Consider the following 13,963-nt stretch of genomic DNA (forward strand, 5'->3'; position numbering starts at 1 on the left):
AACCCCTCCCTCCAGGAGGCCCCTCACTGACCATAGGGCCCAGAGCTGGGAATGACTGTGGCTGGCAAACAATCCCAAGTGTGAATTCCATGAGGGACCGTTACCAGGCAGAGCACCAGAATCACACACACAGACAAGGCCTGTGTTTGTTTGTCCCCACCCTGGAGCAGTTCCCGGTCAGGCTGGGGAGAAGGAATATTAATATCAATAACCTGCTTATTAGATCTCTGCTGATGGGCTGTACCAGGAGCTCAACCAGTTGAGAGCATGCTTTGTAGGTAGGAGACCTGGGTTTAGTCCCCAGCACCCCCTGGCTCCCTGAGCAACACCAGGAGTGACCCCCCAGCACAGTGTCATGTGTTGCCCGAGAGCAGCCCTGGGTGTGGGGCAAAAACAAAAGGTCTGCAGAGGGTCAGCTGTGTTCATTCAGTGTGCCAACCCAACTTACAAAAGCCAGAGGCCTGGCGCTTCCACCTGCCGTGGGGTAATGAGATAAGGTACAGTCCGGAAGCTACAGTTCCTGGTACAAATTTTGCACCTCTACTCACTGCCTGTGGTACCTCCAGCTTTTTATCTGTGAAAAGCCAACAAAACGTTCCAAGAAAATGCTAGCTGGGGCTGGAGGGATAGCACAGCGGGTAGGGCATTTGTCTTGCATGCGGCCAACCTGGGTTCAATTCCCAACATCCCATATGGTCCCCCGAGTACTGACAGGAGTAATTCCTGACTGCATGAGCCAGGAGTAACCCCAATGTGACCCATAAACAAAAACAAAAAAAAAAAAAAAGAAAATGCTACCCCTTTTGGTCATTATCACGTATAGGTAACTTAGTTTGCACCAGGCGTCCTGATCAGTGCCTCATCCTGCCATCCTGTCCTCGAAGGCTCCTGAAGCTTTATCTCACAGTTAAGGGTCATAAATAGAGGCAAAGCAATAAAAAAAAAAAATAGGCTATTGGGCAAGTGTCAGAGCAGGGACTTGAACCCAGTGGCTGAATCCAAAATCAGATGTGCTCTAAGTCTCTACGTCTAATTAGAGTCTCTGTGGTACAAAGAGCCTTCTTGTCTGGCTTTGTGGCTCAGCCTGCCACCTGGTCACCCCCTGAGTGTAAGAAAAGGCCTCGGAACAGGGAGCTGCCTGGAAGTCTCCAGGTGCCCACAGCTTCTCAGCAAAGACCAGCACCCTCACAGCCCCTCGGAGCACCTGCATCTCTGCCTCCCTGGGTCCCCCCTGCTGCAGCTGGATGAATTCTCCCTGCACCCCTTTTCTGAGCATCCTTCTGTTCCCTTCAGATAGAGCACAATGCAATTGATTAGGCCTGTGTTTTCTCCGTTTCAATCACATCCTCCTCGCCCTGCCTCCCTGAGATTACAGGCGGGTCACCTTGATTGCGGCTTCCACTGTTCACAAACTCTTCAGTCGTTTACAAAACCATCTCTCGCCTCATTCGCTCCCCCACCTGGCTCGCTCTTCTCTGTGATGCGTGGATTTTACTGGCTTAAGACTCAGAGGGCAATTTTATTTCCAAGTTCATGGGAGGGGAGGACACCTAATTGATTAATGCTGGAGGGGGTTCACAGCCATCATCTCATTTGATCCCCGCCAGGAGGCAGGGCCCAAGTGTGGTGTTCCCAAGTGGAGAGAGAGCAAACACTTGAGCGGCTGCCCAAGGTCAGAGAGTGGCGAACCCGGGCACGGTTCTATATGACCTCACTCTCCTATGTACAGCCTTTGGGCCCTGTAACCTGGGAAAGAAAAAGACTGACCTGGAGTTGGGCCCAGGGAGGGCCCAGTGCAGAAGGGGATGAGAAGATTCTTGCTCTCAAAGAACTAAGCCATTCACTTCACATGTATTTTCTGATGGCTCCTGTAGGTTGGTCTTGCCCAGAGTAAAGATCTATAACACTTAGGGACAAGATTAGTCTAGAGACCTTGAGAAGAACGTGAAGGGAGAAAAAAAGTCCAGGACCAAAGAAATAGTACAGGGGTTAAAGAACTTACCTTGCATATAGCTGACCCTGTTTCGATCCCTGGTACTATATATGGTCCTTTGAGCACAGCTATGGGTGACCCCTGAGTACAACTGAGCATGGCCCAAAATATGCCACCCTCCCACCACCACCACCAATAGTGCTTTCTGATGCAAGCAGAGCTTCTTTCCTACTGAGGGAACAGCATGTGAAAAGGCCCAGAGGTATAGAGCAAGTTCAAGTCAGTCAAGTGCAAATAATTATGTATGAGAGCTCAGAGGGGACAGATGATGAATAGAAGGTTGGAAGGTTGGAGGTAAGAGGTCAGAGGTTGAAGAACCAAGGGCGTCAAAAGCCCCTGAATTGGAGATGTCAGAGAAGAAATACCCACACCCCTTCCCCCCCCCCCCCGCCGTCTGTCTGTTGGTCTCTCCTCGCTCCTCTCCCTCTCTCTTTCCCTCCCCGCCCCCCCCTTCACACACACACTCTCCAAACGTACACTGAATGTTCCTGCAGTGAGGTCCACACTCTCTCTAGTGGTTGCTCTGGGTACTACATCAAAAGCCGCAGGAAATTTGCTCCAGGACTCCAAGACTTTTCAGAACCGTCCTTCCACCGGACAGGAGGCAGCCCTGTTCCTCTTCAGAGAGGATGAGGATGAAGGGGGCAGACGGAAAATGACAATAGAGCATGTGTGGGAGAACAGGGTTCTAAGCTGATCGGGCAAGGGGAGGTTAAAAGGGCTTCTTCCCTAGAGACTTAGAAAAGGGGTAGGAGGAGGAGTTGGCTTGGCAAAGAGACAAGACAAGGGCTTTCAAAGACTCACAGAACCAAGTGAGCTCAGAGAGCAGAAATGGGACTGTGCTGGGCGTTCCAACTAGGTAGGTGTGACTGCGTGTACAGTCTGAGGGGGTTGGTGGCTGAAGACGGACTCTGAGGTGGGCCTTGCTGGCCACGCACTCGGGCTGGGATTCTGCCTTGGGCATCGGGATCCTGGAGGCGTTTAAGCTGAAAGTAACAAAGTCACTTCTCTGTGGGAACGTTCTGATGACCAACTGAAGCCACGGAGAAAAGAAGGGAGGAGAAAGGGTGGGAGGGGGACACCCCTCAGGTCATGTTCATAGGATGCAAAACCTTGAGCAGACCTATGAACCACACAGGTCAATACATGTGATGTCACCTATAGACGTGTCAGTGGCAAGCACCTAGGGATAGGCACGTACTGACACATACTCAGACACATAATATAGGTCCACAAACTGAAAGGAAGCTGAGGAGGACACACACGGACCCCTAAACACAGACTGGCAGAGACCGAGGCTACCCTGATGGACACAGGAATTCACATACACGCAGTGTGGCTGTCAAGGACCCTACCCAGCCCCCTCGGTCTCCCAGGGTCCCTCACCACCTCCGGCAGGAACAAAGCTGACCTTTGCCCTCTGGCCTCTGGCCTCTCCTCCCACACCCCCTACCCAGAGGGAGGAGCTGTTTGAAGTCTGGGCTGCAGCTGGGGTTTCCTGTTGCCTAGAGGAATGTGGGAGGACTTGCAGGGGTGGGGGGGAGGGGAGAGGGGCCGGGCTAGAGGCTGGATAATGGGGGCCTGGGGGCCTTAGTTTCCACTGTACCACAGGGAAGGGGGGGAGGCTTCCTGTCTTCCTGATCTATGGGGCCCCAGCTCTGAGACAGTCTCTTTCAGAGAAGGGGACCACTGGGGCCATAACGGCTCTGTCCATGAACCTCCTTCCTCGGTTACAGTCCCATGACGTAGGATAGGCACCCAAACTCTCTTGGACTGTTTCCCCTTCTGTGGCAATCTGCACTCTCCTGAGGCAGCCCCGTGAGGGGCCCAGGCTAGAACTTTTGTTGGCAGCGGTGTCCATGAGCCCCAGCCCCCGCCCTCTCTCTCTCTCTCTCTCTCTCTCTCTCTCTCTCTCTCTCTCTCGGTCACTGGCGTGACTCAGTAATCCCTCAGCATGTCCTGGTCCGTTTTCAAAGCGTCTCCACTTTGTGTGCTCAAAGCACATCCTCTCACAACCCTCCCTGTGCCAGGGAAGGGATTCCTCCTATTCCCCGGAAGGCCCGGGCTGACATGTCCCAAGCACAAGGAAAAGCAGAAGCAGAAGCAGGTCTGTCGCTTCCGTTCCCAGTCAACCCCCTGAGGCCTGAGACTTTATCTCTACCATGACTCGTATTTCCTAGGGCCTAGTTCTACCGCCTCCTGAGTCCGGGAGGGAATGATGCAGCCCTTTGCAGACCCCTAGGAGTTTATAGCCATCATTCCAGAGGGCCCCAGGAGGTTACCTTCTCTTAGAGCTGCCACGGCAGATGCAGAGACCAGACACTAGGTGGCAGCAGAAGTCCATAAAACGGTTGGCTTGAGTTTGGGGAGTGCCCCCCTCCTCACAATTCTGAAGAGGATTCCAGAAAAAGAGGAGCCCCCAAATAATAGAGAAGTCCTGGAATACCTGGTTTCTAGAAATGCCTAACCCCTTGGGGGCTGATCATAACACCCGCTGCTTCTGGAAAGAAGGGAGCTGAGGCAGTCGCGCCTGGGAGGGGCATGCTCGGAAATTCCTGCCTAAATTTTATTCCTCTTACTCATGGAGCCATGGACTTTCCTAACCGCGCTTTTCATCTCCGTCTACCTGGGGCTCCCTGTCTCCCGGAAGTCACCCTGTATTGCCCTGTCCTTTCTTGATTTGATTCAGGCCTGAGAGGGTCTTCTTGTTCTGAGGCAGAGCCTAACAGGTAAGGATATTGCCTGAGCTGGGAAAAGGGAGCTTCTGCTCTCTCCAGTGCTTGCGTCGTCTCTTCTGTGGGGACCATGAAGATGCCAGTCAAAGCCGCGTGTATTTGTAATAACCTCAGTCTCAGGTTTTGGTACCGCAGAGGGCACCCAGCAACTGGAACGAGAGCTTCCATCAATATCTGACCTTATGATTCTTCCCATCCAATGAGTACATCTTTGCCTGCAAGGAAAAACTGCTCCCACATGGAGGCCTTTCCAGCTAGCTTAGCCAGCCCCCCACCACGCCAGATCAATAGGAGCACTGTTTAAAGCCCTTGACCTCTCCCACTGCCAACACCACCCCACTCTCAGGGAAGGGACAATAGAGAGGCCCCCAGGTGCCCTCTCTTGCCCTCTGGGGGTTTAAGAATGCCATAGAGGAGAGGCCTGGGAGGGGTGGAGTCGTAGGGAAGGTTAGGCAGGACGCCGCATGCAGCGAAAAAGGTCACCTCTTGCCTTTGTTACACACTGGCCATCACTCCACAGGGCCCAAGGAGTCTGAAACAGGTGGACAGAGGGCAAAGGCACTGTCAGAGAGACACAGCCAGCAACACAGCATGGGTGGAAAATTCGCAGACACCCAGAAGAGAGACTGGGACAGAACCCGTCAGGCTGGTGTTGGACACATGGAGGGCAGGATGGTAACTGTGCGTTATTCAACTCCGTCCCCCGAGAGTCCCCCCCTTCTCAGTGAACCTTTGTCAATTAGTGCCAAAGGAGGACATACAGACACGAGGAGAGACGGGCAGAAACCTGAGGAATTGCAGGTCCCTGCCAGAGCCCAGAGATGAAGCGGCGAGCTTCTGAGCCTCCGTATCAGCTCGACTGACTGGGCTCCACCACTTCCTAATGAAGGACTTGGCCTCACTCAGTGCCCTCGTCTCTAAATGGAAATGAGACAGTGCCATTTTATCAGGGCTTCGCAGGACTCAAGAGCCCTGCAGTGTTCAGTAAATGGTGGCAGCAGCGGTTCCTGAGCTGTCCAGCTACCTCCCCTTGGTAACCAGGCCCTGGCCTAGCACATTCCCATCTGTGGGGATAGGCCAGGCAGGGGGCCCGGAGCTAGGGGCTGCATAACAGATGTGACCTGCCAGGGAGGTAGGTGAAAGTGCTGAGCCCAGCCCCCCGGCCGCAGCAGGAGCGCTGAACTGTTGAATCTGAATCTTGCTTCCTGACACAAGGAAAATGCTCCGTTGATTCAGGAAGGTGGGAATGTGCGTGTTGGGGTGGGGGCGGGGGGGGGCGGGGGTGTGAATTATCCAGGACTTTTGTGCCCCGCCGCCCTTGACTTCGCGAAGAACTAGGCGTTGGAGGCGATTAACCCAAAGCTCGGCGTTCGGGGCTCCTCGGGTTCGGAGTCACGCGGTGCTGGGGGCACTCAGGGTTTCAGGAGCTGCCCTCCCACAATTAAAAAAAATAATAATAAAAGCTCCATTTTTCCTTGAAAACCTTTTCAGAAAGGAAAACGTCCCCAAATTCAGAGACCCAGTCTTTCTCTCTCTCTCTCTCTTTCTTTTTCTCTCTCTCCACTTCCTCTCCTATTTAATCGGGGCGCCCCAGAAAGTCGCAGACCCTTTGGCTAACCCCTTGATTCCCTATTCGACTCTCATTCCATTCTCAGACCCCGCCCCTTCGCTCCCACCCGCAACCTCCGTTAGAGCCAGAGGGCCCCCCCCGCTCGCGCCTCCTGCACAGGGGACAAGGAACACGCGGAACAGTCCCAGTCCTCGGGGCAAGCCAGAGCCCCTCGCCGCAGGGGTTCGCGCTCTCGCCCGAGGGGTCCCGGGGCGCAGGGTCCCCGCGGGCTCGCGGCCGCACCGTCGGAGCCGCGGGCTCGGCCCCGCCCGCCCCGCGCGCCGAGCGGCCGCGGCGGGGACTACAAGTCCCGGCGTGCCGCGCGCGCGCTCCCCCCTGGGGTTCCGGATGGTGAGCGGCGAAGGTAAGGCGAGCTCGCAGAGGCAGCGGCGGCGGCGGCGGAGACGGAGAGAGGCAGGCAGGCAGGGCGAGGGCGAGAGACGGAGGGAGGGAGCGAGCGAGGCAGACCAGACAGACAGACAGGCGGGCGGGCAGAGCGAGCCACCCGCCAGGCTGCGCTCAGCCCGGCTCGCAGCGGAGAGAGCAGAAGGCAGGAGGAGGGAGGGGAGGAGGGGGAGGGAGGGAGAGAGGGAATCCAGCTACCACCACCCAAAGCCAGCGTCTGCTTTCTGTCCTCATTTCCTTTTCCCACCCAGCCCGGAGCGCATAGAAAGGCAGAGGGAGCGAGAGATAGAGACGGTCAGGGAGACAGACAGACAGCCAGGGCGAGCGGGAGGGAGGAGGGCGGAGGAGGAGGAGGAGGAGCAGGAGGAGGACTACGCGGGGCGCGTTCCCTCCCAGGTTTGCAATTTGGGGAGGTGGGGGCGGGGGTGTCCAGGGCTGGGAGAGTGTGCGCGCGGCAGGGGGGAGCGAGGAGGGCGCAGAGAGAGCCCCGGGGTGATCGCGGCGGGGGGCGCCGCGGGCGCGGGGGGCCGTGTCCAGCGGAGTTAGCGGCGGAGAATGTGAGCCGAGGCGCGAGCCATGCTGTCAGCCACGGCGGGCGGCTCAGGGCTCCTCCGCGACTCCTCTCCCCAGCAGCCGGGCGCCCGCGTCGCTGCTGCTGCTGCTGCTGCTGCTGCTGCCGCCGCCGGAAGACAGACGCCCCCCGAAGCCCCTCGCCTGGCTCGGACCCACGGAGCCGGCAGCCCAGCACTCCGGTGAGTGGCGCCTCCTTCCCACACCTAGACCCCCCGCTGGGGACCGGCCGACCGGGCTCTTTTGTGCAGCGCGCCAGGGGGGCCCCGGCGCCCCCTCTGCGTGCCCGGGTCCGGTCCGCCGGACCCCTTGGCTGCGGTGCCCGCGGTGCGATCGGTCTTTGTTTCCACCGGGGCCCGCGGCTCGGCTGGGCTCGGCTCGAAGCCTGGCAGGCAGCGCCGGGAAGGGGGAGGGGGAGGTGGACGGGAGGGGGGGCGGGGAGGGGGGGTTCTCGGGTTTCCTGGCCGCCCCGCGGCTCCCCCGGCTCGGGGGCGAGGTGCGCGCCCAGCTCTGCCGCGCGCCCTCTCCTCCTTCCCCCTCCCTCCGTCTTTGGATTTAAAACTGCAATTTGCTCTCCAGCTTGCTGGGAATGTGGGGGGGTGGGGGGATGAAGGGGGGACCGTGGGAGCGGAGAACAAGGCTGGATTTTAGGAACGGCGCTGGGAAAGGGGGAGACTGCGGAGGAGCCCCTCCCCTCCAACCCCCAAATCCCAAGGTTCCGCTGGTGCTCTGGGAGTTGAGGGGCGGGGACCTCCTGACCCGGAGGGGGTGTGGGGCGGAGGAGGGGTTTGGGGGCGGCCAGGGCCGGAGGGGTTGGGCCGCGTGCCCGGTTACCTGGCGAACAAAGTCGGCTCACTTTTGCATAAATAAATAAATAATCTCCTATCAATGCGTTTCCTCTGGGGCTCTGATTGAATCGGCCCCCCTCTTCCCCAGGGGGTGGGGTGCTGAGTGACAGCTGTCAGCCCCCTGGGCCGGGAGCTGGGGGTGAAACGCCAAATCCTCCTGCTCTCTGGTGGAGGGCGCCTTCCCTGCTGGGTCCTGGTCGCCGGGCAGAGCCAGAGGGGCAGGGGGCTGGCTGCGAGTCTAGGAAATAACCTTGTTTCCTGTTTGACAGGAAAAGGGACAGCAACCCAGAGTTTGGGGGCTGGGGGTGAGGACTGATGGGAGCTGGAGGGGTTCCCCGGCAGCCTGACCCCCCAGCCTCCCGCCGGGCGCGGGGGCCAGCTGAGGGAGGAAGGATGTGGGCCTTGCTGGCCGGAGGCGGGAGCTGGGGCTGTCCCTGAGGCGGGCAGCGGGCACCGAGTGGGCTGGGAGGAGGGAGAGAAGCGGGGGCGGGAATTCTCTACCGCAGACCCTGGGGGCCAGGGCCAGATGTGGAGGGGTGAGCAGGCCCCCCTCCTTCTGAGCTTGGGGGCCCTGGGGCTGGGCTGGGAGGGGCTGCGCCGGGTGCCCTCCGTTCTGCACCAGCGCCTGACTGGCAAGGCCAGCTGAATGGGGGCCCTGGCGTCACCCTGGGAGGCAGGGCTGGCGGCACCGTCGGGACCCGGAGCACCAGGAGGGACCCTTGGGGGGCCTGTGCCTGTCTGGCTGGGCAGGCGTTTCCCGCCGGACCAGTTGGTGTCAGGCGGGACTTGGCCCCAGCTCCCAGGGCAGAGCTCAGGGTGTGAGGACAAGCTTTGCCTCCGGGTCAGGGTGGCCACATTTGTCTGCTGCCGCTGCCGGTGGGGCCGGGGCATGTGCCTGCGCCCGGGCAGAGTCCTGCCAGGAGCACGGGGGTGTTTCTATTGTTGGCTGGTTCCTGTTCCTGTGGCCAGGTGTGGGGCTGCGCCGGGGGAACTGCAAGCCCCAGCTCCCGGTAGTCCAGCCCCCCTGGCAGCTGGGGGGGGGTGAGCTGTGGGGGACCCCCCCAGGTGGCATGTGCATGCTGCTTGCCGGCTCCCTCCTTTGAGCAGATGTATATTTATTTTTATAGTAATGGAAAATCAAACTGAATAGTAAGTTGAATTCATTTTTTTTCTCCCGATGTGTCAATAGTTGGAGTAACCCCCAGAGGCTGGCGAACTTCTTGCCCCACAGTGCCCACCCCTTAGAGGTGGCAAAGATCAGAGAGGGCATAGAGCTGGGCACATGGTGGGCACCAGTCCAGACCAGGGGCTTGGTCCCTCTTCACCTGTCACTGAGGCAGGTGGGTGGGTCTTGCCCCCACCCTAGGTGACACCCCCCCCCCCCCCCCCGCGTATTTGGCTTCTCAGCCACCCCCTTGGTCAGCGCCTAAATTGCTCAGGCCCTCAGGGACATTCTCTTGGTGGGCTCTTCTCCCCCCTCCTGGGCTCCTGGCCCACGTGCTGATATTTATTTTCTGTAGTAAAATCCATTTTTAATGCCGTTACTTTTGAAATAATATAGAGAGAAACAAATGTGATGTGTTTAAGTTGCCCTCTGTGAGTTTTTAATGTGATCTATGGCTGAGGCGGTGATGGAAGGAGCTGTTGGGCTTGGAGAAATTTGGTGTCATAAAGAGATGGAGCTGACTGTGGATTCCGGTGGTGGGGCCGGGGGGTCTGGAACGGGGTCACCAGGGCAGGGAACCCCTGAACCCCCAGGTGCTGCAGATGGACAGCAGAGCTTTCTGCTTTGGGAGAAATGATTATTTGGGAGAAAAGACTCTTTGGCATCGCCCCCAGCCCTGGATGAGGCCTTTGGTGAAGGGTCTTGGGGCTGGGGGGCTTTGTCCTACCCCCCCACTCCACCTGCTTAGATCCTGGCAGGCTGCTCCTGCCCCCCTGCTGAGCTGAGTGGAAGTGTGCTATGGGGAGGCCCTGCTTGGGTTCTAAGGAAGATGAGGGGATGGGCTCTCATTCTGGGGGCCGTCCTGGAGGTTTGAGGGGCAGTTTGCCCCTGGCAGATTTATGGGGGGGGGGCTGCTGCTCTAGCCTGGTAGGGCCTCAGAGGGACACAGCTTGTTCTCAGATGCAGCCACTGTCTCCTCTCCCTTCCTTCCCTTTGGGCAGGGGCTTCCCGGGGACAAGCCAGACCTCTCCCCTTTCCCTCCCCCCAACTCCCTCCCCCGCCCCCCCCAGCCCGCAGCAGGTCAGCGGCTTGCTTTCCTTTTGGTCTGTAGTTAGCTGAGCTCGGTGTCTCCTGCCAGCCACCGAGGGGTGTCATGCCTTCCTACCAGACGCCCAGGTCCTGCTGGTCAGCTTGGGTGAGGTCAAACAGACTTGCTATTATGGGATGGGACCCAGCTCTGTCATTGGGTCTCCTGGGTCTCTCGGGACGCAAGGAGGAGGGTAGGAAGCCAGGATGGGGTGGAGCTGGGGACTGCGGGAGGGAGCAAGGGTGACTTTGTTGCTAATGCCAGCAGATGGGCCCCCCCAGGGAGAGAGCTGGGGAGGGGGGAGGCAGGGGGGCGGGGAGAGCCTCAGTCAGCCACATGCTAGGTGGAGGGAGGGAGGATGGTCACCAGCCAGGGATGCAGGGCGGAGAGGAGCTGGGATCCAGCCCTGGGAGGTGGGTCCTGAGCCCAGGAAGGGCTTGGCACCCCACAGCCTAAGCAGAGCCGGCCCTGGCCTCTCACCCCAAATCAGATGCTGGGATTGTTTTTTTGGAGGAGAGACAAACAAATGTCTCTGGGAAGAGGGAGGACAGGTGGGTGAGAGAAGAGCGAGGGAAGGAAAGTTTAGGGGAGCGGGCCCTGGGAGAGGACAATTCCTGCTGCGGTCACTTGACTTATGCTCCCTGGCCCTTGATGGGACCCCAGGGCCCTGCCTCACCTTACAGAGGTGGACCTGGGTGGGGGCTTGAGCCAGGTACCAGGCCCCCCAGGCTCTGGGTGTTTAGGGCCAAGTGGTTCTGGTGGGGGGGTGGGCTTTAGGTTTCAGAGGCATCGGGGAGTCACTCCACTGAGCCCCCTTGCCCCACTTGGAATCCAGTCTAGCCAGGGGAGCCACTTGCCCTGGGACCCAGGCTCTTGGCGCTCTAGTCGCTGTAGTCAAAGAACTGGAACAGCTGCTGGGGGCCTTCTGGGTGCAGAGGGGGCCCAGGGGCTGGGGAAAGGAGCAGGCAGGCACCCTTGTGGCCAGAGCCCCCCCAGGGGAGGGGGAGGTGCCGCTGCCGGGAGAGAGAGGGAGGGAGGAGAGAGAGGAGGGAAACAGTGAGTCAGGCTTCCAAGAGCTGAGGATGAGCGCGCCAGCGCCGGGAGGGAGAGGGCAGGGAGGGCTGCTGTGCCGGGCGGGAGGGGGCCGGCCAGCGGAGAGGCAGCTCCGAGGGAGGGAGCCAGCCCCTGGCCCGGGCCCAGCGCAGGGCTGTGGGGAGGTGCAGTCAATACGACGGACTTTGCCCGCGGCAGGTCGGGAAGGAGCCAGCCTCTGCCCCTGCAGCACCCCTTTCTGTCCCATCCTCCCTGTGCTCCTCGGCTGCACTTCTGGGGAGGGAGAACCGCGTGCACCCATTCCTTCCTCAGTTTCCCCACCCAGGGGATGTGCACAGGGAGCAAAGTAGGCAGCAGCTGGCTTTGTGCTGGGAGCCCTGTCGAGCCGCCCCAGACCTGGCAGAGTGCAGGTCTCTGCAGTGGGCTCCCTCCCGGAGCCCTGAGTGGCCAGGCGGATGGGGGTGCTGGGCGTGCAGGGGTGCTCTGTGTGTGCGTGTGCGCGCACACATGTGGGCCTACCTGGGGTTCTGTGGCCATGGTTGGTGGCTGATGCATAGACACGGGACAAAGGTCCAGTCCTTACCTGTCCAGAACCTCTGCCTGGGGAGGAGAAGACAAGTGGGAGGGCACGGGGGGGGGGGGGTGAATCTCTGTGTCTCTGTAGGTCAGGGGCTGCGGGAAGAGCCTGTGCAGCTCCCTAAGCCTGGAGATGGAGCCCCCAGCCCTCAGACAGGAAGCTATGGCTCCCAGCCCCCTTTTCCCCAAGGCCTTACAGCCTTGCCCCTCCCTCCTGGCTCCCCATGGCTTGCTCCTGGGCTGGGGGAAAGGAAGGTGGGCACTGAGGACCCCTCCAGCCTGCTGGCCTTGAGGAGGGTGGGGGTGGGGTAAAGGGAGGTCCTGCAAAGCCAGCTCAAGCTCTTGCTCCTCTTTCTGCTCTGGGGTCCTTGGGCTGCGAGCCCAGGGCGGGGGCTGCTTCTGCAGCTGGCTGGCCCCTGAACTCCTAGCTCAGCCCAGCTCCTACTGCAGCTTCCAGAAGCTGCGGTTCTGCACCCTGTCCCCACCCCTGAGCCGGGAGAGGCCCTTGCTGACCTGGAGGAGGGTGCCTCGGTGAGCGAGTGGGCACCCTCAGAAGGACTAGCACAGACAGATGGGTGTGGAACAGATGGACAGAGACACCCACGCACAGGCCGACGCAGAGACGGGCAGATGGACCAGGACAGGGAGAGACGGACAGACAGAGGTGCAAGGCAGAGGAGGAATTAAAAAATGGAAGGGTCTGTAGGGGGAGAGAGAGAGAGAGAGAGAGAGAGAGAGAGAGAGAGAGAGAGAGAGAGAGAGAGAGAGATCCTCAGAGATGGGGAGATGGAAGAAGGGCGACGGGGTGCCCGGGGCGGGGGTGCTCTGAGAGACAGGAAGAGAAAGAAAGGGGGAAACCCAGACGGGCCGCAGGAGCAGGCGCAGAGAGACTGCAGGCTGTGAACCATGAACAGGGATTCGCGGAGAATCTGGAAGGTGTTTCCTCCCGCCTCCCTCCCCAAACCCCCAGGCCAGCCAAGTCTCCATTCCTTCCACCCCCGGCTCCTTTTTCCCAGCTGCTAAAGAGGTCAGGGAGAAAGCCGGAGAGAAGCTTCCAGAGACCCCCTCCTCCCTGCTCCTTCCGCAAGGGGAGGGAGGCGTGGGGCGCTCTCCTGGCCCTGACCCCTGGTTGCAGATGTCCCTAGCCTCCGCTCTCCCCTCCCGGAGAGCACTGCACCCCCTCTCCAGGCCTTCTCCAGGCGAGGCTGCTGCCAGGGCGGCCCCGTCCTCACACACCTGCACCTCACGGCCTCTGAGACACAGACCTGCACCCTCCACACCCAGACTAGATGGGAGTGACTGGGGGAGGGGCACACAGCCTTCTCGGGGGTCTCAGGTCATGTCTCTCACACACAGTAGAGGGAGGGTCTATGCTGTGGCGTGAAGGAAGACCGGGGTTCTGGGGAGCACCCGCACTTGGGGACATCCTGTTAGCCTGGCTGAGCCCTCCTGGGAAGCAGAAATGGGGGAGCTGGGCCGGGCCCTGTGAATCGGCAGAGGGTGGGTGGTCGAGCTGAGAGGGTGGTCGAGGCCTGCGTGCACCTCTTCCGGGGGAGGGGGTAGAATGCCTGGCCTGGTGTGGAGGGGGGGCAAATGCCTGGGAGGAGGGGGAGGTTGGGGGCGGGTGTCTGTGTGGCAGCTCCTTGTCAGGACGCATGGGTGTGTGACAGGTGTGTGTGACTGTCCCTGGTTTTGTGGAGCATGTGTGTGTGTTGGGGGTATCCCGGAAGTGCACATATGAAGATCTTGCGCTGGGGGTGAGGGCATCCATGCGTGGGGGTGCAGTGGACTGTGTGCCTGCAGGTGGGGGGCTGGCAGCCCGGGCTGGAGGGCGGCTTTCCAGCCAGAATGAGCCCCTCAACACAGACACTGGGAAGGGGCTCGGCTCCCCGCCGGGCCCTGACCCTCCTGCACACAAGGAC

General features: G+C 60.0%; 1 protein-coding gene across 3 annotated transcripts in view; it reads left to right on the forward strand.

Moving 5' to 3' along the window:
- Positions 1–6,685: 6,685 nt before the first annotated feature.
- AHDC1 (AT-hook DNA binding motif containing 1) overlaps positions 6,686–13,963 on the forward strand; it is a 64,728-nt gene continuing 57,450 nt past the window's right edge. The window contains exons 1-2 of one of the 3 annotated variants that reach the window (XM_055140840.1): positions 6,686–6,701; positions 7,373–7,494. The gene's annotated coding sequence lies outside the window, so the exon portion shown is untranslated. Of the gene's footprint in view, positions 6,702–6,721; positions 7,139–7,372; positions 7,495–13,963 lie in introns of those variants that run through there. The other 2 variants (XM_055140838.1, XM_055140839.1) reach the window with 2 other exon arrangements.

Source organism: Sorex araneus, chromosome 5 (assembly GCF_027595985.1).
Source record: "Sorex araneus isolate mSorAra2 chromosome 5, mSorAra2.pri, whole genome shotgun sequence".
Lineage (NCBI taxonomy): Eukaryota > Metazoa > Chordata > Mammalia > Eulipotyphla > Soricidae > Sorex > Sorex araneus.